The sequence below is a fragment of the Callospermophilus lateralis genome, unplaced genomic scaffold, assembly GCF_048772815.1.
Source record: "Callospermophilus lateralis isolate mCalLat2 unplaced genomic scaffold, mCalLat2.hap1 Scaffold_96, whole genome shotgun sequence".
Classification (NCBI taxonomy): domain Eukaryota; kingdom Metazoa; phylum Chordata; class Mammalia; order Rodentia; family Sciuridae; genus Callospermophilus; species Callospermophilus lateralis.
In genome coordinates, this window is record NW_027517776.1 from 5,063,004 (window position 1) to 5,086,789 (window position 23,786).

At 32.4% G+C, this 23,786-nt stretch overlaps 1 pseudogene; it reads right to left on the bottom strand.

The window, feature by feature from the left end:
- Positions 1-3,368: 3,368 nt before the first annotated feature.
- On the bottom strand, positions 3,369-23,522 carry LOC143641335 (zinc finger and BTB domain-containing protein 41-like; annotated as a pseudogene).
- Between the last annotated feature and the right edge of the window lie 264 nt (positions 23,523-23,786).

Sequence of the window (23,786 nt, forward strand, 5' to 3'; positions counted from 1 at the left end):
TATGAGGAACAAATCCTAATCTCAAATGGTATTTTAGGCTGCAAAAAATAGGTGGGTTTATATATAAATAGGTGGGTTTATATAAATAACAACTTAACCCCCCCAAAATTTCTAAGGCAAAAATTATTTTGATAACGTAGTTTAAAAAATAAGATTATTTAGCATTTGATAGTGTTCACTAAAAACAACATTCAATTAAACTTAAGAAAACTGAGTATGCTTACTTATAATTGGTTTGTCAGTATAGTATTCCCAGAGTATTTTTGTCTGTTTTTATTGTTATACATATAAACACAAACAGTTAATACTTAATCTCAGTATTCAAACTAGTTTTTTTGTTTGTTTTTGTTTTTTCTTTAAACCCATATTTCTAGGACTTCAACTGTGATTCTTTGGACAAATACTTATTCAAACAACAAAGAATTTAAAATTTTTAAGACTATTTAATACCTACTAAAAATCTTTGGTGCATTTAAGTCAAAACAGATTAGGTTAATAAATTTCTGCACTTGATAAATTATTCAATTTACAGACTAAGTGCTAATTGCTATCTGCTAAAAAATTAACTTAAAACAATAAATTATGTTTATAAAATAACAATTCTCAATAAGGCTAAACTTAAGTCAAACTTTTAAGGATAGTTATAAAATAAAATGGATTACAGGGTTATAGAAAGGTAAACTGAAAAGAGTAGGCTTCATTTTATGCTTTTTGTGCCCAATGCAAAAGCTTACATACATTCAGTTTGCCCAAATCAATGAGGTTTTCCCAATTTCAAAATTTCTTAAATTTCTGGAAATTCAAGGCAGCAGATTAGTTTTCTTTTTGTTGCTTCTTCATAAGAATTAAACTCTCTACCAGACAGGGTTACAGTTAAGTGAGGGAATGTAATCCCTGACACATAGTAAGCCACCATTAATGCCATGTTTCTTCTTTTCTACTGGTAACTCTGCAACTTACTGATCACATGAATTTAAATGTGTCCTTTCATCTTAACCTCCGATTCTTTCTCTACAAAATGGGAATACACCATGTCCTTTCTATTTCAGAGCTGGTTATGAGGTTCAAATGAGATAATAAGTGAAAGCATTTTAGAAAACAGTAAACCACTATTCAAGTTTAATTTATCTTCAATAATAACTAAATACAATTATACAATTGTATTTCACTTTACATAAGAGATGTTTCTCAGAAAAGTTCTATGTAAACCAATCCCTACAATTATACCATATATTTAAAACATCAGAACATTATTAAAAGAACCATAAAGTGAATACCTTCAAACGGCAAAGTATTCTTTTCAATGTGAAAATGCAATATCCTCTTTTTTTTGGCCACCAAATATTCAATATACCATATATATATATATATATATATATACCATTTGCCTTTTTGTGAGTCCAAATTTTTCTATATTAGCTTATATATAAGGCAAAGTATATTTTTAGGTATGATTTATTTTTTATTATAGTTAAGATTTTTAGTTAAAATCTTGTCAGTCTTTATAATAAAAATCATAAAGATGTATTTTTAACAGTCAATCTGAAAGACTAGACTAACAGTACCTTATAGTCAAGCTCAATCATGTAAGTACCCCAGGTATAACATTTCCACATAAAGTAAATGAGAGTGCTTTAGAAAGAAGAGATAATATAGTAATTATGTCTACTGGTCCTAAGAAAATTATAACTAAACCTTAATAAATGAGGCAAAACTTACGTTGGTTTTATTATTTATATGAGCTACTTTGGTTAAATGCTTCAATTCTCAACATTTTTTTTTTGTTTTTATTTTCACTAACATGGCAAATTTTCCTATAAAGTACCTTCATTTCTTAAGTGCTTCATCAGTTTCTTCCGTTACTAACTGGTTAAATTTTATTCACTAAAAGTTCATTATTTTATTTGTGATTTTCTTATTCACAAGGGCCAGGCCAGACTTTACAGTTTACACACAAAAAAGTGCTTAAAACAATTGGGAGTGTAAACAAAATTAAAATGGGAAACTTTGAGAACTGCTATTTTCTAGTAGTTTACAGATAAATGACAAATCAATAATAAATCAACCCTGTCCAGTCTAATCCTCAAGCAATACTACTAGGAAACATTATCCTAGTGTAAGTTTAAATTTACTTGAAAATATGGAAAGTGCATATCTTTAAAGATATTCTATAATTTCAATGTTTTTCCTCAAATTCAATCAGTGAGCTTTCATTGTTAACTGCTATTTCTTTTCTCCAAGTCCTCAACTTGTGTCTCATAAAAAAAAAATAAGAATCAAGGATAATTATGAACATTCCACTAATTATGAAAGCAAAAATAAAGATCTGGATTGTATTTGAATCTGTAAACAAGTAGTAGCTTCATTCAATTAAAGTAAAGTAGGTGCAAATTTTAGAATTTGTTTGGCATCTTTTCTAACGATTATACATGAAGTAAGCAGGTTCTTTATCCCACTTTCAATCTGTCAAAGTAAATGAAACTCAAAAGTAGTGCATTCAATTGTGTCACTAATTAGTCATAACTGCTCCTTCATTAATGAGACGAAGATATATGCTATGACATACTGTTAATGTTCCTGAAATAAATGACAAAAAAAGATCAAAAGGTTAACTTACCTTGGAGATATCTAGTTAAGGCTATCATATTTTTCATCTAACACTTTTTTAACTTGTATAATTTAATGCATAGATCAATGTTTGCATTTATTATTCATAATAACTCAAGTAAAGGCAAACCCTGAATAGCTGGATTATCATTTCAATCCAACATTTCTTTTAACATGCTAATCTTATATAAATTAGCTTCTGGCTTTGAGTATGTCAAAAGTCTGAAGCATTATTATACCTGAAGTTATGCATAGATGGCAAGACATCACAAATATACCCAAGACTTTCTTATATATTCAAATTCTTAATTTCAATTAAAAATGTAGATAAAATAAGTTAGGATAAGAAATTATCAGTATACTTCTACACTCTTTCTTAAGGGCTACATGGTTCTTAACTTGTTTGTAAAATAGGGAAAGAAGAAAAGATATAAGGCTAAAGAATAAAACTCTCCACTGATGATTAAAAAAATCCCCATAATGTCAGTAGCTAATTCTGAAAAGTTCAAGAACCTATTAAAAATTAGCACTAACCATTAAAAAAAAATCACAAAAATGTTTACTTCAAATATTATGCCAAATTATGTCCAAATATTCATGTATTCAGTCAACAGAGATACACTGTTTTCTTGATCTGAAACTGTTCTGAGGACTTGAGAAACTACAAAAAATGAAAAAATAGCAGCCCTACTAGCTTAAAAGCCACCAGGTTTTAGCTACCATTTAGCACATAACCATCATAAAGTCTGTGGAATGTTTACTCATGAATGATGCTCATTAGTAGAAATATTCTGAACAGCAGTAGTGTTATCAAGGCCTAGTAGTGTTCCAAGGTAAGACTGTTCTCTAGGATCTTGCATTTGTTCAGGTCGGACTGGATGAACTATATTTGCAGGTTGAGGAGTAAGAGTATATTTTTCCAGGAAAGCTAAATCAGCTGCATGTGGATAATCAGTTGACTGTGGCTGTGGTGACAGAATCTCATGAGAAGATGGTGGGAGTGTGGTAGTACCAGGTCACTCGGAGTATCAGGCATCTGAACTGGAACCAATGTTACTGGAATACACACTTCAGCAGATATATTCTGTAACATAGTCTTGGCTTCTGGTTGATAAACTTTGGGCTGGTCCATATATTGTTTTGTTTCTGTTTGAAAGATTTTATCATCAGATGAGTACTCTACCAGCAAAGACACAAGTTTTTCCTCAGAAGTACTGATAGGATCATCAGGAGATTTTTATCTCATGAACGTGGTCAATATGGTATTTCAACTTGTCTTTCCGCTTAAATGTTGCATTACAATGCTGACAGTTGAAAGGTCGGGCATCAGAATGAATAACCAGGTGTTTTGTTAAGGTTTTTTTAATTCTAAAAGATTGATTGCAAGTTTGACACTTGTATGGTTTTTCACCTGTATGAAAAAAATAAAATTAATTGTAAAGTGTACCCAATTGATAAAATGATAACTTAAATTGCAAGGTTTCCATCTGCATACTTGTAAGACCTTAATAAGAACAATCATATTAAATTAAATGCTATCACAAAAAGGGATAGTATAGTAAAGTGATGAAAACAATTAGTTAAATATTAGAAAGATATGGGCTTGAGTTGTGGCTACACAACTTACTAGCCAAACCTTAAGCAAGCTAACAACTTCTACTAAGCCTAGTTTCCTCACCTGTAACAGGAAATAATAATACTACCTAAATGGGAAACTGAAATAACACTGCTCAGCACTAATTATCATTTCTCACTTTATTCCCACTATAGCCTCCAAAAGTTTCGTTAAACTTATTTTCTTCTATCCAAGGAAGATAAAAATCATAACAGAAAATCTGATCAACCTTTTTCTTTGGATCAGAATGAGAAGTAGTCATAATCATCTCTAGCCCAAGGTCTAAATAAGAAAAGTTGATGGGAAAGAATTAGAAGGCTAGATCAGTTTTCAATTCCTGAGTCAAGGATCTCACACTATAGATTAATTTGCTTTTTTATATAAGGCATTAAAAATTTCTAGGTTAGCCAGTGTGATAGGCAGAATAATGGTCCCTCAAAGAGGTACACATTCTAATCCACAGAAGCTGTGAATACATTATATCACACAGTAAATGGAACTTTGCAGATATGATCAAGTTTAGGATCTAAAATGGACAGATTTATTGGATTATGGAGGTGAGTCCAATATAACTGAAAGAGTCTTAAGAACTGTCTGCTAACTGAAGAATAATGGGTGAGAGACAAGTGACAAGAGAACTCAGCCCCAAATTACTGGCTTTGAAAATGGAAGAAGGGAACCCGGCAGGACCCAGGACACTAAAAGTTGTAAAAGGCTCTTAGCTTGCCACCAACAAGAAAATTAGAACTTTGGTTCTAGCCCTGAACTCCAAGAATTCTATTTTGCCAAGAACCTCAGGAATTGATAAGTACATTTTTCCTAAGAGGCCTCAGAAAAAAATACAACCCTACCAACACCTAGATCTTAGCCCAATGAACTACAAGTTCATAAATACATATTGTTTAGGCTGCTAAATTTGTGGTAATTTATTACACCATCAATAGAAAATAAATACAGGCATGATAATATTGCAATATACAAAAGCAAATGAGATTACATATCTACTATTACAAATGAGATTACATATCTACTGTTACATGGGAGATATATATTTAGAAGTAGTTGGATACAATACCTTTATTTTGTTTATTTATTTTTGTGTGGTGCTGAGGATCGAACCCAGGGCCTTGCATGCATTCTACCGCTGAGCCACAATCCCAGCCCTTATACGGGTTTTTTTTATCCTTATCTCCTTCAGCTCTCCATTTAAAACATAATCTATTCTTGTAGAAAATTAAAGAGAGAACTATCTTGGAGCTGAGAAACTATTTCAAATGATTACTCCTTAGGTATTATTGTTTAATATTTTGCAGCCCATTACACCACTGACAAACCACTGACAAAATTTATACAGATGGGGATGCTGGGAACCTGCTACCATTAGATTTCTACTTGGTTCTAGACTAACAGCATTACCAATGTTATTAGAACGAAAGTGAGACATGAAGTAATACACTATATAAAGAAGTAACATTTCTGAAAAGGAAGTACTTTTTAACTATATATAGGATGCGCTGTCTCTGACATTTGATTTTACAGTTGAATGCCTAGAATTAGAGACAATGACAAAATTCATACTGCTTTGAGAGTGAGAAAGAAAAAAAAAGCTTATACTGTTAAGATGTAAGAATTATAAGTTCTTTCTATAAATCCCTGACATCAATATATGACATGCAAGGAGCATTCTATGATTGTCCTTGAAAATAAAAACACTAATACAGCAGCATAACACACACCACCAAAAAGCATAGATTTGATTTTTAAAGATAAAAACGTGAGTTTTAAGTGTTTTCCTTTGGCATTTTATTAGGCATAATGGCTTCTATGAGTGTCTTCATGAAAATGCTTTTATAAATACAAAGATTTTCTTCCTTCCTTCCTTCTTTTCTTTAACTTAAAGAGCCAATTAGTTCTAGTGTACAACAATACTTTTAGAAAACTGGAACCTGATAGGCATATCCTTTGAGATATCTATTATCATTTTAAACAGATGTCATTTTCAATAGAAAAATAAATAAATTTGGGCTTATAAAAAGACAAAATCCATAAAGGAAATGTTGATGTTATTAAATGTATGAAATATATCTGGGTTGTATGAAGATACACAAGTAGCAAAAGCCAAAAAATAAGTACATGAACTCGATGAAAGGAGAAATATAGAATAAAAAAATATTTTATAGTGAGATTTTCTAGAGTAAAATTATCTATTTAACAGCAATTAAACCAAGTTTTATGCCTCTGAGGAACATAAATGAGAGACATAAGCAACCAAAGAAAGGTACTTTTCAGGACCTATAGAAAGGAATCTATTCACACCAGAAAAAATAAAACAATACTCAAATAAATGCCAACTACTTCTCAGTTATAATTCTAACACATATGAGCCTTTAGAATTTAAAAATGCAACCCACAGGATCAACTATCTTTAGATTAAAATTTAGTACTTAAAATGTAATGAGGGGCATTTATTTCAGACTTGATAGTTAATATCATACCATGTTTCTTGCTGGAGTGAGGGGAAGACAAAAGCTCAAAAAACAAAACAAATCAAAACATAGCACAAAAAGCCTACTCTTTAAAGGTACCAAATGAAGCACAACCAAGTCAGCCAGAACCCATGGGCCCAAGGTTCTAGAGACACAGGAAGTATGGAGGTGCTTTCTTCTCTCTTCAGTGCGCTTTCAGATTCAGTTTATGGGAAAATGAGGTCAAATTGCAGCCTAGGGCTTGAGGAAATCTTACTGGAATAAGAAGACAAAAGTTGGAGCTTTGGACTATCAAGAACTTGAGGGGTCAGAAGCCTGGACGGGGCAGGGAGGAAGAAGAAGAAGAATAGAAAAATGAACCAAAATATCTGCCAATTCCAAAGATGAACATTTCCTGAGTGAGACAACTGGAGACCAGGGGCTGAGGGGCTAAAGGACTGAGTTTCTTCAGCAGTCCCAAGGGGTGCTGAGAGAGATTAGAATTCAGGACTCGTCAAAGTGAGAAAAGATACCATTCCTTCAGTAAAGACCCCAAAATATGATGAACTAGAAGACAGACCAGAAATAAAAAAAGAAATAAAGCAAGGTCATTTCATGCTCCATCTGCTGGTGAGAAGAATATTAAATCATTGAAAAAACACATCTTCAAGAGCGTCGATAATTTTTAATTACAAAATCCAAAGTTCAATACAAAATTACCAGGCATGCCAGAAACAGGAACAGGTGATCAAATGGCAAGAGAAGAAAACATGGTGGCAGATTTACAAAAAATTTCAAAGAGCTATATTTATAAGGCTAAGACATCAAAATCAATATGGTTAATATGTTCATGAAGATACAAAAAAGAAAATTTCACCAAGGAATTGGAATGTGTAGAAAGGAAAGTTAGAAAAATTAAACAATTGAAGATAACAATTTGATAGGTAGATTTAACAGCAAATTGGATGCCATAGAAGAAATTATTACTACCACCAAAAATGTATCAATAGAAAATATCCAGATAAACGTATAAAGAGATATAGGATAAAAAAATAGCATGACAATGATATATGACAAAGTGAAATGGTCTAACATATGAATACTTGAATTCCCAGAGTATATAATAAAGCTATATTTAAAGAGAATGTGACTGAGAACCTTCCTAAAAAATGAGACAGCAAGTTGTAGATGCAGTAAGTTCCACAAGCTTCACAAAATATAAGCAACAAGTACAACAAAAAACACATGAAGTCATACTACAGTTGTTATGGTTTAAACACAAGGTTTTCCCAAAAAGCTCATGTGTGAGACAAAGCAATAAAGTACAAGAATTGGGTTATGAGAGCCTTAACCTAATCAGTACATTTATCCACATGAATGGCAGGGAGGGTGTGGCTGAAGGAGGTAAGTCACTGGAGGCATGCCTTTGGGTATGTATTTTGTCCCTGGTGAACAGAGTTCCCTCTGCTTCCTTGTTGCCATGTTCTGAGCTGACTTCCACTGCCCTACTCTTCCACCATAATGTACTGCCTCATCTCAGGCCCCATGCTATAGAGTTGGTCATCTATGGACTGAAAAATTTAAAAGTATGAGTCAAATAAACTGTGCTTTCTCTAATTGTTCTCATCAGGTCTTTTGGTCACATCAACAAAAAAAGCTGATTAATACAAGAGCAAAACTATTGAAAACCAAAGATAAAGAATAATCTGTAAAAGCAAAACCAACTGGGAAACATTTCTTTCAAGTGATCAACAATAAAAACAACAGTAAAAATTTCAAAAAAGTCAAAGAAGCTTTAAGAAGAGAGATGACATATTTAAAGTGCTATAAGAAAATAAATGCTAATGTCACTTTATAGCCAGAAAAACTATCCTCCTTAAGGTAAAAATAAAACATTTTAGTTAAATAAAAGCTAAGAGAATATGGTGTTTCTCATGCAGAAGGAAAATAATTATAGATGCCAAAGATAATGCAAGAAGGAATGGACAGTAAAGGAAAAATATATGATCAAATCTAAAGAGAAAAAAATCAGAATATTAGAAAATATTTTAATGGCATTATAGTGAAAATATGGAATACAAAACTTGAAGAATGCAATGAATCAATTCATTATGTAGAGCTTTAAAAGACAGAGTAAAAAAATACATTACCAATAATGGGAATGAAAAATGGTTATAACCAAAGATCCTATAATCATTAAAGAGATAAATAAAATACCCTGAATTCTTCCAAAAGATTTGGTATTTTAGATTATACAAATATCTTAAAGTCAAAAGAGACACTGAGTATCTGACAGCTCTATAACTATTAAAGAATCTTTAATTAGACTGGGGACATAGCTCAGTGGTAAAGTGTTTGACTAGCACAAAGAGGACCTTGGATTTGATCTCCAACACTGCAAAAAATTAAAACCTTTCTCTAAATAAAATAAATAAACTCAGAGGGATTTACCACTGAATTCTTCTAAATATTGAGAGTATGATGCCAATTTTACACAAACTCCTCTACGTACTTCAAAAAAGATGTATTATTTCCCATGTCATTTTTTTTACCAGTCTCATTATAACAAAGCCTGAAAGGGACATTACAAGGAAAAAAATATAGGTAGTATGTCTCATGAACATAGAGAAAAAGGGAGAAAGAAAAAAAGAAAAGAAAAAAAAAGGAGGAGAGAAATAAAAGCAAGTAAACAAACTGAATTCAGCTATACAGGGTAATACATCAGGAACAGGATGTTATATCGTGAATACAACATGATGGAGGAACAGGGTAATATATCATTAACAGAGTAATAGAACGTGAATCAATCTGTGTTTATTCCAGAAACGTAAGGTTTGACATACAAAACTAAACATAACATCACATTACTAAACTTTAAAAGTCTATACATATAGTTCAATAGAACATAATAGAATTGACAAACCACACATGTGATCACTTAATTTAAAACAAATGTATCAACAACATGCAGTGAGAATAGTCTTTCAGTATACAGTGGTATCACATCTAGATAACTATATGCCAAAATGGGAATATTCATCCCTCCTTAATAACAACAAAAATTCAAGATGCGTAGATATAAATATGAAGGTTACAATAAAGCTTCTAAGAAAGTGACATCCAAAGTTTCGATTACCTGGGGTCAGTTTGTCTTCATTATCTGAATTAAAGAAGTTTGTTTCTTTAAAGCTTTCAAACCAGCAGACTACTGCAGTAGCAGAGATCCACCCCAGACCTCCCACACCAGCCCGCAGGGGACCCAGGCTCTCAGTAGGCCTGGTCCACCCCTCCTGCAGCCACACCCGCCACAGGACTGTCCCTCCCAAACAGCAGACTACCAAGGGAGGTCAAGCCCAGAGGCCCAGATCCACCCACACCAGCTTACACAGGACCCAGATCCAGGATGCAGTAGCATTCAATAAGGGACACCAACAGGGTCTGGAAGCACAATATCAAGTGTGGTACAGACAATCTGCATGGGTACTATAAGAATATAGGAAAGAAAGTGTAATATCTCAGATCCACACTGCAAGAAAGGAAAACACATAGACAACATGAAAAAACAGGGAAGGAAAGTGCCCCCAAAAAACCAGGACACTATAATAAACAGAACCCGTGGACAGGAAAGTTGATGAAATGTCAGAGAAGGAGTTCAGAAGGTTCATAATTAAAATGATCTGTGAACTAAAGAATGACCTAAATGAGCAAACATATGCAAAAATCGATTACTCAAACAATGAATAAGAGAGCAAATATAGGAAGCAAAAGATTACTTCCAAAGAGAGATAGAGACTCTGAAAGAAAACCAATCAGAAACCCTTAAAATGAAGAATACAATAAATCAAATAAAAAAGTTAGAAAGCATAACCAACAGACTACATCACTTGGAAAAAAGAACGTCAGATAATGAAGACAAAGTATATAACCTGGAAAATAAAGTTGACCTCACAGTGAAGATAGTTAGAAACCATGAACAGAATATCTTAAGAATTATGGGATAGCATCAAAAAACCAAAACTCAGAGTTACTGGGATAGAGGAAGGCACAGAGTTTCAAATCAAAGGAATGCACTATCTCTCTGAGATAATATCAGAAAATTTCCCAAGGATGAAGAATGAACTGGAAAACCAAATACAAGAGGCTTACAGGACACCAAATGTACAAAATTAAAACAGATATACACCAAGGCACATTATAATGAAAATGCCTAGCATACAGAATAAGGATAGAATCTTAAAAGCTGTAAGAGAGAGGAATCAGATCACATATAGGGGGAGACCAATTCATATCTCAGCAGATTTTTCAACCCAGATCCTCAAAGCCAGGAGATCATGGAACAACATATACCAAGCTCTGAAAGAAAATGAATGCCAACCAAGAATCTTATATCCAGCAAAACTAAGCTTTAGATTTGATGATGAAATGAAAACCTTTTGTGATAAACAAAAGTTAAAAGAATTTACAACTAGAAAGCCTGTACTCTAGAACATCCTCAGCAAAATATTCCAAGAAAAGGAAATGAAAAACAATGATGAAAATCAGCAGAGGGAAGGATTACACTAAAGGAAAATCTAATCACAAGAGAAACCTAGTAAAGTTAAATGACAAAAACAAATAAAAATGGATGGGAATACAAATCATGTCTAAATAATAACCCTGAATGTTAATGGCCTAAACTCACCAATCAAAACACATAGACGAGCAGATTGGATTAAAAAAAAAAACAACAACAACAACAATATGCTAGCTCCAAGAGATTCATCTCATAGAAAAAGACATCCACAGACTGAAAGTGAAGGGTTTGGAAAAAACATACAACTCACATGGACTGCAGAAGCAAGCAGGGATTTCCATCCTCATATCAAATAAAGTAGACTTCAAACTAAAGCCAATCAAAAAGGATAAAGAAGGACACTACATACTGCTCAAGGGAACCATACACCAACAAGACTTAACAATTATAAATATATATGCCCCAAACAATGAAGCATCTACATTCATCAAACAAATTCTTCTCAAGTTCAAGAGTCAAATAGACCACAACACAATAATTTTGGTGACTTTAACACAACTCTTTCATCATTAGATAAATCTTCCAAACAAAAGTTGAACAAAGAAACTACAGAATTCATTAATACAACCAATAACTTAGATTTAACTGACATATATAGAATATTTCATTCTTCAAATGAGTGAATACACTTTCTTCTCAGCAGCACATGGATCCTTCTCTAAAATAGATCACATACTATGCCACAAAGCAACTCTTAGCAAATATAAAAAAGTAGAGATACTACCCTGCATTCTATCAGATCATAATGGAATGAAATTAGAAATCAATGATAAAATAAGAAATAAAAGCCACTCCAACACCTGGAGACTAAATAATATGCTACTGAATGAACAATGGGTTGCAGAAGACATCAAGGAGGAGATTAAAAAAAATTTTAGAGGTGAATGACAATACAGATACAACATATTGAAATCTCTGGGACATGATGAAAGCAGTTCTAAGAGAAAAGTTCATTGCATGGAGTTCATTCCTCTTTTTAAAAGAAGAAAAAGTCAATGAATAAATGACTTAACATTACATCTCAAAGCCCTAAGAAAAAAAGAACAAATCAACACCAAAAGCAGCAAAAGACAGGAAATAATTAAAATCAGAGTTGAAATCAATGAAATTGAAACAAAAGAAACGATTGAAAAAATTGACAGAACAAAAAGTTGGTTCTTCGAAAAAATAAATAAAATTGATAGACCCTCAGCCATGCTAACAAAGAGAAGGAGAAAACTAAATCACTGACATATGTGATGAAAAAGAAAATATCACAACAGACAATACAGAAATACAGAAGATAATTAGAAATTATTTTGAAAACTTGTACTCCAATAAAATAGAAAATATCGAAGGCATCTACAAATTTCTGGAGTCACATAATTTGCCTAAATTGAATCAGGATAATCAATTTCAAGTGACAAAATAGCAGATGCCATCAAAAGTCTAAAAAACCAAGAAAAACCCAGGGTTGGATGGATACACAGCCGAGTTCTACAAGATCTTTAAAGAAGAACTAATACCAATACTCTTCAATTTATTTCAGGAAATAGAAAAAGAGAGAGCACTTCCAAACTCATTCTATGAGGCAAATATCACCCTGATTCCAAAGCCAGGCAAAGACACATCAAAGAAAGAAAACTTCAGATCAATATCTCTAATGAACATAGATGTAAAAATTCTCAATAAAATTCTGTCAAATCGAATATAAAAACATATCAAAAAGATCATGCACCACAATCAAGTGAGATTCATCCCAGGGATGCAAGGTTGGTTCAACATACGGAAATCAATAAATTTAATTCATCACATCAATAGACTTAAAGAAAAGAATTATAAGATCATCTCAATAGATGCATAAAAAGCATTTGATGAAATACAGTACTCCTTTATGTTCAAAACACTAGAAAAATTAGGGATAACAGGAACATATCTCAACATCATAAAGGTTATCTTTGCTAAACCCCAGGCCAATATCATTTGAAATGGAGAAAAATTGAAGGCATTCCCTCTAAAAACTGGAACAACACAGGGATGCCCTCTTTCACCACTTCTATTTAACATAGTTCTTGAAACACTGGCCAAGAGCAAATAGTGAAAGAAATTAAAGAGATAACACATAGGAAAAGTACTCAAATTGGCACTATTTGCTGATGATATGATTCTATAACTAGAAGACCCTAAAAGTTCCACCAGAAAACTTCTAAAACTAGTAAATGAATTCAGCAAAGTAGCAGGATATAAAATCAAAACCCATAAATCAAAGGCATTTCTGTATATCAGTGATAAATCCTCAGAAATGGAAATGTAGAAAACTACCCAATGTACAATAGCCTCAAAAAGAATAAAATACTTGGGAATCAACTTAATGAAAGAGATGAAAGATCTATACAATAAAAACTATAGAACCCTAAAGAAAGAAGTCAAAGAAGACCTTAGAAGATGGAAAGATCTACCTTACTCTTGGATAGGCAAAATTAATATTATCAAAATGACCATACTTCAAAAAGCAATATACAGATTTAATGCAATTCCGATCGAAATCCCAATGACATTCCTCATAGAAATAAAAAAGCAATCATGAAATTCATCTGGAAAAATAAGAGATCCAGAATAGATAAAGCAATCTTTAGCAAGAAGAGTGAAGCAGGTGGCATCACTATACCAGACCTTAAACTACACTACAGAGCAATAGTAACAAAAACAACATGGTATTGGCACCAAAACAGACTGGTAGACCAATGGTACAGAACATAGAGACTAACCCACAAAAGTACAATTATCTTATATTAGACAAAGTTGCCAAAAATATGCACTGGAGAAAAGGTAGCCTCTTCAACAAATGGTGCTGGGAAAACTGGAAATCCATATGCACCAAATGAAATTAAACCCCTATCTCTTACCATGCATGAATCTCAACTCAAAATGGATCAAGGACTTAGGAATAAAACCAGAGACCCTGTGTCTAAAAGAAGAAAAAGTAGGCCCTAATCTCCATCATGTGAGCTTAGGTCCCAACTTCTTTAATAAGACTCCTGTGGCACTTCTTTTAAAATAATTAAAATCTAGAATCAATAAATGGGGTGGACTCAAACTAAAAAGTTTCTTCTCAGCAAAAGAAACAATCTGTGAGGTGATTAGAGAGCCTACATCTTGGTAGCAAATCTTTACCCTTCATGCATCAGATACAGCACTAATCTCTAGGTATATAAAGAACTCAAAAAGCTAACTACCAAAAAAAACCCAAATAATCCAATCAATAAATGGGCCAAGGACCTGAAGAGACACTTCCTCAGAAGATGATATACAATCAACCAACAAATATATGAAAAAAATGTTCATCATCACTAGCAACTAGAGAAATGCAAGTCAAAACCACTCTAAGATTTCATCTCACTCCAGTCAGAATGGTAGCTTTTATGAAAACAAACACCAATAAGTGTTGGCTAGGATGTGGGGAAAAAGGTACATTCGTACACTGCTGGTGGGACTGTAAATTGGTGCAGCCAATATGGAAAGCAGTACAGAGATTTCTTGGAAAATTAAGAATGGAACCACCATTTAACCCAGCTATCCCTCTCTTCAGTCTGTACAAAAGAACTTAAAACAGCATACTACAGGGACACAGCCACATCAATGTTTATAGCAGCATAATTCACAATAGCTAAACTATGGAACAAAACTAGATGCCCTTCAATAGATTAATGGATAAAAAAAATGTGGCATATATACATGATAGAATATTAATTAGCAATAAAAGAGAATAAAATCATGGCATTTGCAGGTAAATGTTTTAGGTTAAAGAAGATAATGCTAAGTGAAGTTAGCCAATCTCCAAAAGCAAAAGCCGATGTTTTCTTTGCTATAAGGAGGTTGACTAATAGTGGGATAGGGAGAGGGAACATGGGAGAAACGGACGAACTCTAGATAGGGAGAGGGGTTGCAGGGGAAGAGAGGGTGTACGGGGTTATAAATGATGGTGGAATGTGATGATCATTATTATCAAAAGTATAAGTATAGGGCTGGGACTATGTCTCAGTGGTAGTGCACTTGCCTTGTATGTGTGAGGCACTGGGTTCGATTCTCAGCACCATATATAAATAAAGAAAATAAAGATCTATCAACAACTAAGGGAAAAATAAATATTAAAAAAAAATTTTTTTAAAGTACATGTATAAAGACACGAATTGGTGTGAATACACTTTGTATACAACCAGAAATATGAAAAATTGTGCTCTATATATGTAATAAGAATTGTAATGCATTCCACTGTCATATATAATTAAAAAATAAATAAGTCATATTATAAAAAAAGTTTCTTAAAATAGAAAAGAACATAAATATAAAAAATTTTGAAAAGATACATGATGTCTTTAAAATTCAGAATCTTTGTTCATTGAAAGATACCATTACCGGGGATGGGTCTGTAGCTCAGTGGTAGAGTGGTTGCTTGGCAGGTATGAGGCACTGGGTTCGATCCTCAGCACCAATAAAAATAAATAAAAAAAAAATAAAAGTCTATAGACAACTGAAAAAAATTTTTTTTCAAAAGAAGAAAGATACCATTACTAAAGTGAAAAGATAAGTCATAGAGTAGAACAAGATATCTACAATATACATAATCAGCAACAGGCTAAAACAACTAATATAGAAGAACTCTTACAAATGAATTTAAAAAAAGATTTAAGAAAATGAGAAGAATTAATTATAATAGTGGATGCCCAAATGGCCAGCAAGCATATAAAATATGGGGAGGTTTGAATATCACTACTCATCACAAAAATGCAAATACAGGCTACTTTCAATTAGTGCTACATATCCATCAGGTGAACTAACACAAAATATGAAACATTGGTGAAAATGTGGAGCAACTAGAATTCTTACACTGCTAGTGGTAGTACAAATGGACACGATTGTCTTAAAAACCTGTTTAGTAATTTCTATCCTTGTTGCCAGGAATTGCAGGGTCAGGTATAATACCAGAATAATTAATTTTTTTGCATGTTTATGCAAAAATATGGACAAGACTGTTCAAAGAACTAAGCAATGCTTCCTTCACAGTAGAATGGACAAAATAAAGTAGGGTATATTAATATGAGAATAAAAATAAACCTCTCCTAAAAGTATCTCACAGACATACTTTTGAGTGAAAGCCAGATCTTGAAAAAAAATGTTCTTATTATGTAATTCCATTTATATGAGGGTCAAACAGACACAACTGATTTTTATTGATATAAGTCAACATAGTCATTATCTCTGCAAGGAGGGGACAGGGAAGATACCTCTGGGGTCCTGGCAGTATTCTACATGTTGATCTGAGGGGTGGCTACATTGACATGTTAATTATAAAAACTCAATGATCTGTCCATTAAGATTTGTACACTTTATATACTACACTACAACACAAAGATCTTATAAAGGCAATTTACCTTGAACTTAAAAATATGAACCAAGGCTAAAATCTAATCCCAGATTTCTATCAGTTTATGGCAATTTTAACTAATGTATTACTGTTTCAACAAGACAACTGTTGAAGTAAATATATAATCACTACTCTGAGGATTACATAAGCAAAACATGTATGGATGAGAATAAGCCACATAGGAGAATAATTTTCCAAATTCTAAATAATGATATTCAAAAGTACTGAAGCTTTTAGAATACAGACTAGAAGACCACAATATTGCTTATTCACATAAACTCCAACATAATGAGTAGACATCTTAAAGAGGAAAATGATTTAACCAAGAACATATATAGGCATATTTTACTCCTGAATAACCTCACCAAAGTATATATGAAGTACCCATTAAGTCTTACATGAATGTGTCCGAAAATGCATTTCCAGACTTGATTTTCCTTTAAAAATTTTCTTACAAACATCACATTGATGAAAGGTTGCTTTATATTTAAGAAAATAAAAATGTTTGCATTTTTCAATGTAATTTATACTAATAATGAAAATAAGTCCTAATTTTATAACTGTACATATAATTATCAAATGAATAAAGCATAGAACTATACAGAAACATGAATACTTTTAAGTATGGAGCTTGTTGCTGGTTCTTATTCCTCCAGTTATATTCAAAAATCCATAAAAAGAAGCCTTTAGATTTTCAAATATTTTAAATCACGTTTTAATATCAGCTATTTAAATATACAAGAAAAAATTAATAGGACAAAAACAGATCAATAGTGGGCTAAAGGGAAGAGCAACTGAGTACAAAGGGTATAAATTCTGAGGTTATGGAAATAGTCTGTATTCTGATGGTAGTGATTATATGACTTACAGAACTATTCTCTAAAAAGAGAAAATTTCACTTTATGTAAATTAAAACATTAAAGAAACAAATACTGAGGCTGATTAGAAACTGCAGCAATCTCAAAATTCACATTCATCAAAAAGTTGACAATGCTCTCATCATTTCACTTCTTAATAAATATTTGATATTTGCACTTATAAATCAAATAAATTTCAAGGAATGAAATACTTGCCCCTCATTTTTATCATAGACATAAAACTATAAATTACCCAAAAGTTGACTTAGTGAGCAGCATACTATAGTGCCTAAGAGTATTTTTGAGTTAAATAATCTCAAATGTAAAATTTAATTGTGAGGACTAAGATATTTGCAAGAGTATTATTTAAGTCAAAGTCTATGTCTACCCCCTCTTACTCCTTCAATTCAGTGAAAATAAGTAGGAAAAAATATGCCTTGCTCAATTCTTTAAGATCTATAAAGAAGTTATGATAAACTAGAAAAAAAAACAGCTGATTAACCTATCCCTAATTAAACAAAAAGCTCTAACTCTTCCTCAATCAAGACTCAGCCTATGTAGTAATTATGAAAAATTTTACTTTTTCACTCACTTTTGCCACGCTTTCTCACCAAGGTGCACACTTTTGTAATGAACAGTGAGATGATCCCTATGACCAAAACATTTTCCACATTCTTCACATTGATGAGCCTTTTCACCTAAAAATAAAGTTCCAAATACTTTGATTATAGTATACATTTCAGTTTGTTTCCCCCCCCATAAATAAATGACCAAACAATAAGATCACATGTTAGGAAATAAACCAAGAAAGTAAAACCACCTATTATTCTGGGCTATTTCCTTTATATTACTTTCTTAAACATCTTTCCTAAGGGAATCTATATTTAATTTCATGAATGTAAATCCTTTATCTACTTGGAAAAGAAATTAATAGCCTTCTGCTGTAGATTTCAAATCTTACCTTTCAATGTAAAAGAGCAAAATAAATGAAATTACTTTAAAACCCAGGATATTTTTTAGTTGTTTATATAGATATATATGTCTAGATGTGAACACCTCAAATGAACATACATTACATTGAAAAGAGGCTGTTTTACTATTTATAAAAAGGACCTGAACATTTTCAGATCTTTGTACTTTGCTTTTTTTTTAAAGAAAGAGTGAGAGAGAGTGAGAAAGAGGGAGAGAGAGAGAGAATTTTAATATTTATTTTTTAGTATTTGGCGGACACAACATCTTTGTCTGTATGTGGTGCTGAGGATCGAACCCGGGCCACACGCATGCCAGGCGAGCCCGCTACCGCTTCAGCCACATCTCCAGCCCCTGTACTTTGCTTTTGAAAGATTTTCATCTGTGGGATTTCTTACTTTTGCAATGAGCCAAAATGCAAATGTAATGAAAAATCCTAGGTGATTTCCTATTTTTACATTTAGCTACAAATACTTGGTCTTTAAAAATCACTATCTCAGCTGGGTGTGGTAGCGCACATCTGTAATCCAGCAGCTAGGGAAGATGAGGCAGGAGGATCTTGAGTTCAAAGCCAGCCTTAGCAAAAGCAACTCAGCAAGAACCTGTTTATAAATAAAAATACAAAAAAAAGGCTGGGGATGCAGCTCTGTGGTCAAGTGCCCTGGTTCAATCCCCAATAGTAAAAAACTATAAAAAACTAAAAATTACAAAAAATTGAAAATAACTGCAATCTGCCTCACTGATATGATTTAAGAAAATAACTACTATTTGTTGTATACTTTATATTTTAAATTATGCTTATTAGAATAATCACCTGTTCTACTGTACTCTTAGAGATGGCTCTTTCCCATTATTGTGTTCACATATTTGACTCTCTTAGAACTTCCTGAACATCAATCTAAGAGGAAAATATGAAAGAAATCCCCAGAATGTAAAAATTATAAATACAGTATAAAGATCTGAAATTGATCAGGATTATTAAAATACTCTTTTCCAAAGATGCTTTCAAAATTTAGTATAACATAAACAATTACAATCATTTTCCTTTAAAAACACCAAAATTTTGCTAACTATTTCTCAAATACAATCAAAGTGGGAAATATTATCACAGTTTCTTCCATTAGGGATGTGACAATAGCAATAATTCCACATATCACCATGTTATGTAAATTCAAATTTTTTGAGAATTTGTTTAAAATTAAATTTTAAACTATACTTTGTAGTTACAAAGGGTGACCAAATATATGATTAAAATTTCAGGGAATGTCATAAAATTACTTCTCTTTTAGATACTTCTTTCAGAAAGGCTTTTAGAATCAGCATTAAAAAGGAGTAATCAATATAAAACTAATTATTAAAACTACAGCTAATGTAAACATGATGTATTATGATGTTCTTTTTAGGTATTAAAAAATTCTGAAAATAGAAAAACAAAATATAGCCTACCTGAATGTATTTTTTTGTGCTTTGTAAGGTGGTCATGACGAATAAATGTTTATCCACATTCATCACACTCATATCTTTTGTCATCATGATGACTCGTAAGTGAAGCCTATAAAGAAAAAAAAAAGTGCAGACCACTGAAACAGATGACAAATACATGAAAATGAATACATAATGAAAAATGGGCTGTCTAACCAACCTCCTTCAGGTACTATTTGTCTTTTATCTGTGACTTTCAGAGCTTTTCTCAGTCTTCTGTTCATTGGCCCCAGGGTTCTATTCACCACTTCCAAAAAAGCATTTTAACATTTGCACATGCTTAAACCACTTTTGGATAATATTTCTTCCCAGCATGTTAGATCTTAAATCTATTTCATGAATCTACCAAATATCTGGGGTTGTTATCTGACTGGCCAAGTCTTAGAAACATCGAAAGTAGGAATATTACAGGAATAGAATCAGACAAATGGAATAACTGTACAAGTGACTAAACACATGATAATAATAATAGCAAATAACACAGCAAATAACTGAAGATTAGTACTATTCCAGAAGACAAGTGATACCACTTATAAATTGATAGTTCAGAATTTATTGTATTATAAAAAACTCAACATTATGAAAATTACACTTTACCACTCTTTGCACTAGTTGAGGAAAATGGAACTCCTTTTATAGTCATTCAAACACAGATTATAAAGGTTTTGATTATTAAAATTGATTTAACTTGAATCCTTCTATCCCTACAATCTATTATATATACATACAATGTGTGTGTATATATATAGACACACACATTCTTATCTTTTGTCACATATACAGTATACACATATATATATACACATTGTATATATATATATATATATATATATATATATATGTATGTATATACATATACATATACATATATATATATCTCCTAGTAAAATGAAGAGCTCTCTCATTCAAGTTGCCAAAATAAGTGTTGATTCTACCATAACTAAAATAAGTAATCTAACTGGACTGGATCTAAAGGAAAAAAAAAAATCTGTCTAAATTTAAGAGAAAAATGATAAATGAAAGTGTAAACACTAAAGCCTTACGACTAAAATTCTAGAAACCATTCATAAAATTAAAATGATACAAGCATTTCCAAAAAGCAGTTATATATCTAGAAAAACATTTTCATAAACTTCAAATGTGGTCAGAGATTCATTCATAAAATTGAGAATTCTAGAGTTTTAAACTTGCCATGTTTTTATACTAAAGATATTCTTGTATAATTAAGAATGAAGAAATAGAGCTGGGAACGTAACTCAATGATATAGCATTTGCCTAGCATGCTCAAAGCCCTGGATTGGATCCTTAGTACTGCAAACAAAAACATAAGCAAAAACAAACAAACAACACCAAATTTGAAACAAAAAGGTTCCAAATAAATTCTCATTCAAGGAAAAATAAATAAATATTAAAATAATAACTTAGTAAAACCTTTAGTAAATTTGGCAATGAGGAAACATTTAATAATATTCTTTATAAATCCTTTAAAATGCAAATAAATATTAAAAATTGTAGAGAAAGCTTTTTATACAATTTTACATATGTTTAGAAATATTCAACAAAAAACATTATAAGAAATAAATAAAATGGAGATGTAATTGTATCTTACCTCACATAGGGAAAAATAGCTTTACTTACCTGTATGAGCTTCCATGATGAAAACTTTGTCCACAAATACTACAAAGATGAGGCTTTTCTCCACTATGGATTCTCAAATGTTCTTTCAAAGTAGTTCTGTGTTAAAAATACATAAATTTAAAGTTTTATTATATACCCAAGTATATACTACAAATTTCCAGAAAGATTAATAGAATAGTATACAAAGCCAGAGATAGTATAGCAATTCTTTTTCCTACAATATTATTACTCTCTACTGAACAGCAGTATACAAATATGCTTGTTATGTCTTTCTCATTAAAAATAAATTAAAAACACTGATTGTGGCATTCTTTTTTATTGGTTGCTTACAGATTTAACCATATAACTTAAGCACACTTTGAAGAAGTGTAAGTAAAAAATGCTCAATTATCACTATTGAATTGGGTAAAACTTGTGTGGATTTTAGTACAGAAGGTTGAAAATATTTAAGGAATTCAGTTTATGAGTTTTTCCTTCCAAATGTGTGCTCATTACTTGTTAGATGTTTTAAGGCAAAGAAAACAATACAGGTGTTACTGACTTTCAGGTGGTGATGTATAAAAGGAACCTATATAAAGGATATAATTTTTCGTCTTCCTAAGTCTTCCAGTTCCACTGACCTGGATGGGCTAGTGTGTAACCATTACAACTCCAAGTAAACCACAAGCAGCAGTCCCTGAAATTCTAACATTCAGAATTTTCCCACATACTAATGTGCTAAGTAAACATGGACATGTTATTTACAAGAGGAAAGGAAATGAAAAGCAAGTGAGACTTGCAGGCTTTTAGCTGTCAATAGTAGTTTGTTTTTTAATTTCAGTCTCATTAAAAGGCTTAATATAAAATGAAAGTCAAGTTCCACCAGCAGATGGTGCACTTCTACAAGGACCACCAACACTTGACAAGTAACAGTTCCAGCACTGAGGAAAATAACCCCCCAAAATAATCAGACCCCTACCTTCTAAGTAGTTATAGTAAAAAGATAGAATTATCTTTGTTTTTCTTTTGGCTTACTTTTTATTTTTACAGAAATATTATTAGTAGAAAAATTAATTTATGCCCAAAAAATAGTCTATATTTTTTCTATCTATGAATGATTTTATATAATGTACTATAATGATTTTACTATACCTCCATCATATCCATCTATTGTTTTAAGAAAATGACATTTCTCACTGCTTTAGACTATGAAACTTTCACATCCTGAAGAGTGTATAAAATTTATATGTACTGTTTAAAATAGCATTAAGTACATGTGCAGATTAAGACTTAAAGCTTCTCCTTAATCTCATTTTTTACTCCCTCCTCAGAAATAATTATTCCCTTTTTGTTGTTGTTTTATTCTGAGGATAGCCCCAAATAACATTTCTGTGGAAGAAATTAAATATCCTTAATTAACATTAGCATACAGAAGTTCTAAAGAGAGTGAATAGAGGCAAGAAACCAGACCTCCTCTAGTATTCTGTTCTCCTAGTTAAAAGATAAAAATGCTAGCAAGTAATCTAACCAATGACAACCCTCAACAAGTCTTAGACCACACTAATATCAATATGGACTACACATTGCATATGTCACATATCTGACATTTTGGTATTTTCATGTACTATCCTCCTGTCAATGCCCTTTGCTTGTCTCCTATGTTACAACTTTGTTTTCCTCTAGCCCTTGTCTTCACCTTTGTGAGATTATTCTTGCATTTTGGTAGTACACACTCTGTCTTTGTTCAAGAGAAATAGAACATTAAAAGCTATTTTTTTAACACCATGAAAACGTGTCAAATTCTATTCTCAGATGCAAATGTTTTCTTTTAAGAACTGGATGTTGGGATTATTTTTTTTCCAACCCACGACAGCCGCCTCACGAGGGATCCTAGGGAATGTAGTTCTTCTTTGCTCGCCCGGGACCCAGTCATACGGACTACATTTCCCATAGCACTCCGCGCGTATTTCCCTAAGTCTCGCGAGAATTCTGGACGGATCCACCCGGCAAGCGGGTTCTTGCGTGGGCCGCCGGGAGTTGTAGTCTTCTTCCAGAAGCCCCACCCGCCTGCGCCGGGGAGGGGGCGGAGGAGAGACTACAAGTCCCAGGTGTTGCGGCTTCGCTGTCCGCAGGGCGGGGGGTACGAAAGAGGAACCCGGGGGCGCGGGGTGAGTGAAGGGCTGGGGCGGGAGGGGGC